Source organism: Mastomys coucha, chromosome X (assembly GCF_008632895.1).
Source record: "Mastomys coucha isolate ucsf_1 chromosome X, UCSF_Mcou_1, whole genome shotgun sequence".
Classification (NCBI taxonomy): domain Eukaryota; kingdom Metazoa; phylum Chordata; class Mammalia; order Rodentia; family Muridae; genus Mastomys; species Mastomys coucha.
The window spans coordinates 74,207,568-74,211,953 of NC_045030.1; positions in this window are offsets into that span (position 1 = coordinate 74,207,568).

The window sequence follows — 4,386 nt, forward strand, 5'->3', positions numbered from 1 at the left end:
CATCTCCCTCCCACATCTGCTCCCCCCCACATCATCTCCCTCTCCACTTCATCTCCTTCCCCACTTCATCTCCTTCCCCACTTCATGTCCTTTTTGACTGTTGTAGATATTTGTTCTCATTGATGCCGCTTGGAGCTTGGACTGATTTAGAAGTATGTTGAACTTACAAACTATTTTTGTAAGTTCACTCTTTTTGTCTCTGACTTTAATTTAGCTATTTTCAATACATTTCCAGATTATTTTTCTTTAGTTATGTCTAATCTTATAATATACTCATACTTACCGTTTTCAAATTTTAATTGTCTTTTTAAACATTTATTTTTAATTTTATATGTGTGAATGCTTTGCCTTTATGTATGTCTGTGTACCACTTGGTGTTTCACAAGCATGGAGGAAGAAGAGGGCATTGCATCCCTAGATGTGGAATTATAAATGGTTGTGAGCCATCATGTGGGTGCTGGGAATTGAACTCTGATTTTCTGAAAAAGTAGTCAGCACTCGTAACTGCTGAGTCATTTCTTTAGTGCATGTCATTTAAATAAATGATTTGGTTTTGAGTTATTTTTACTTTTTGTTTTATCATTGTCATATATTTGTTGCACAGAATGCTGGGTTTAGTAAGAATAATTTCTTTTAACTATATAATGTACTCTGAGAATATTTATCTCCCACAGCTTCCCCTTCCCCCCAGGCCCTTCTTACCTCTTTTCTTGCTTTCCTATTGTTTCCTTCCTTCCCCCGGGTTCCCACTTATTTCAGGTTTTATATATACAAAATAGGGCCTTTCTTTGTTATGTATAAAATTAATGTAGATTTGTTATAAATGCATTTTGAATGGAATAAATTTCCATGAAATCTTTTTCTAAACTTTTAAATATACCTATTTATTTATTTTTATTAGTATATAATTACAATGTATAAAGTAATGATTTTCATTATTATATATCGATACATGACATTTATCATACTTGGCTGATATTCACCCTTTTATTATAGTACACTTCCTCCTCCTCATCTTCTCCTTCCTCATGAGGTCCTTAATAGTTTCCTTTTTACTTTTGTGCCCTTCTCTAAACTCAACATACAAGAGAAAACATGATATATATCTTTCTGAATAAGCTCATTCTACTTAATATAATCATTTTTACTTTCATTTTCTACAATTAATGTAAGGTGACTTGTCTTTGTAGCTGACTATGTTTTTATCCAACTTTTTGCTGATAGGTGTGTAGGTCAATTGCATAACTTGAGTATTGTATACAGTGGCACACTAGACTGCAGGTATTTTCATTGTAAGGTGAATTTCATTTCTTCAGGTCTATACTTAGTGTCCATATAAATGGATAATATGGTAGTTTTAGTTTTAGTTTCAGTTGCATTAATTTGTGTTCCCATGGTGGCAATGCATTATGATAAAAAATCTTATATTGTAAGAGACTGGAACTTTTGCTGGACCTTACATCAAAATTTAGCTCCCTTGAGGAGCTAAACTGCCTTTAATTCTAAAAGACCAATATAACAATCAGCCTTACTTGCCTTGTATTTCCCATGTAATCAACTTTTATAACCTAAGTTAATGAATAACTGTAATCTTAAATTATGTACTCTTTTATGCCTCTCAAATTATATACTCTTTTATGTATCATTTGCTAAAAACAATAAATGCAGGGGTTGAAGGCAACCTTCTAAAATCCATCATAGAGGTTGAACACAACATTTATAGGTATGAGTTGGTAAACAATGATGTTTGTAGTACTGCTTGTTGTCTGGGTCAGTTGGAATCAGTTAGTCACTCAATCCCCTGTACAACTCTGTTAAATATTTCTGTAAAGTATCCCTCATTTCTTCCTCATGTGATACTTTCTATGCTATTCAATAAAAGAGAGAGAGGGGCCCTTTGTTAGAGATAAACAGAGAACACACAGAAGACATGGGCATTGGAAATGCACAGATATACAGAGACAGACATACAGCCAAACAATAGACACACACAGAAACAGACCCCAGGACAGATTCACAGTCAGACACAGAGAGAAAAAAAGACATAGGCAGCATGAAGGAGAAAATTCAAACCTGGACTCATTCTTGGTTAAATAACTCAATAGGGAAGTGTTTTTATTTCTTTTCTTAATGTAACACTGATACATTTTTGGTGACTCAGGATCAGTCATCCATGCACCCACCAATGGTGTATAGGGGTTCACCCTGTACACTCTAGGTCCTCATTACAATTTGTTGTAGGATGTTAATAATTCACATGGCATCTTCTCTTGATTATGATGAGATGCTTGTTGATGTGCATGATTTCCTATACAACAGGTTAAGAGTATAACTACAGGTCATAGGGTTATATAAATTCTCCTGATTGCAATGGTACTTGTACAAAATGAAAATGGCAAGTTAGGTCTATGAACTTTCTGTTCCAATCAGTCAGAAACCCAGACGGTTGCTATGACGGTCCTAAAATAATTTATTTCTTACAGTAATGGGTCCAATTATTGTTAAAAATAAAGCACTACATTTTGAACAGTTGTGGCTTGCTGTAATAGTCTCTATCTCTTGCAAAAAGAAACTTTTTTGATCAGGGGTGGGAGCCATACTCATCTATGGCTATAAGGATATGTACTTATAGAATGCAGTTAGGAAATATACTAGTTTAAAGAAGTTCTGGTAGTGGGTTCTTCTCTAGGGCCCATGCCCTCTCTAGTTATGGGTAAGTGTATAATAGAACTAGGCAAGAATTCTTTCCTATTGAAAAAGGGTTTGAGTCAGTTCTAGAGACATTTTACCATGCTGGATAAAGTTCATAGGCATCACAGCTGAGTGTTACTATTACTTTTATCCCTTGGAAGCTTGCACAGCACCTTTCAGTGCTTAATAAGGAGGCTTCCAGGTCAGTTCTATTCCTTCATGCCCTGCATCCAAACTGCATAGTGTCCTCAGAAATAGGTTTTTATCTTCAAGTTCTAGGAAACAACCAAGGGCAAGGGAAACATTCTACATTGTTTTTCAAGTCCCTTGGACTATCCTAACCAAAACACTGAAAAGAGCTTTTTTTAATGTCTAGTGCTGGGGTTTTGTTACACAGAGTGTGATTCTTGGGGGCAGCTCTCTCTCTCTCTCTGTCTCTCTCTCTCTCCCCCACCCCTCAACACACACACTTTCTCTCTCTCTCTCTCTCTCTCTCTCTCTCTCTCTCTCTCTCTCTCTCTCTCTCTCTCTCTCTCTCTCTCTCTCTCTCTCTCTCTCTCTGTGTGTGTGTGTGTGTAACTGATTTTAAGTAAACACAGAATAATGATTTCTTTAAAAAAAAATCCTTAGTGTCAATTTTTCCCTCCTCTTGACCCTTCCTTTTGTATTATCCTCTCTTCTCTATGCCCAATTATTGTTTTACTGTTTTCCCGTTCATATTACTAGTATCCCGCAATATTCTATCTAGAGACTGTCCTGCATCACATCTATTTTTACTTTTCTGGTGTCTGTGATTACTACAGGATATAAACTCAGATCTGAAAATTTGGAACTAGAAACCAAAGACTAGAGGGAACATACTGTTTGTCTTTCTTGTTCTATCCATTTACCTATAAATTTTATTTTGCTTTACAGCTGAATAGTATCCCATTGTGTATGTACCACCTTTTCATTATCTATTCATCAATTGAAGGTCATTGTGGTCATTTTCATTTCCTACCTATTATGACTAGAGTGGCAATAAACATGGCTGAACAAGAATGTGTGGAATAAGATGTCCAGTCCTTTAGGCATACGATCAGGAGTGGTAGCTGAGTCATATGAAAGATCTACTTTTAGCTTTTGGAGAATTCTTCACACTGCTTTCCAGAGTGACTTCACTAGTTAGCAATCCCATCAATAGTGTGAGTGAACAGCCTTGGGATTCCCAGCTTCAAATGACATATCTATAACACAACTCCTACACATAAGACTCAGGGAATAGAGCTAGTCCAACAACACCCAGAGGAAGCTCCACACCCAGGCTCTCTGACACACCCAGGATCAGAGACCTTGAGCTCAAGCTCTGCAGCCAGTCCCACAACACACAGAGGAAGCTCCACTCCCAGGTGCTCTGACACACCCAGGATCAGAGGTGAGCAGGAACCAACATCTGTCCCAACACTGGGAGAAACTGGGTCCAGCAGGACCAGGCACACAGGAACTCCGCCAGCCCAGTGACTCCGGTTCCTTCTGGTATGTCTGGGTTAGTGTTCTGAGCAGACCTTGGGCACAAGCTCTGCAGTCAGTCCCACAACTCACAGAGAAAGCCACACTCCCAGGTGATTTAACAAGCCCAGGAACCCAGGATCCCAGGATCCCAGGATCCCAGGATCCCAGAATCACAGGATCACAGAGTCAGCTTGATTCTGAGGA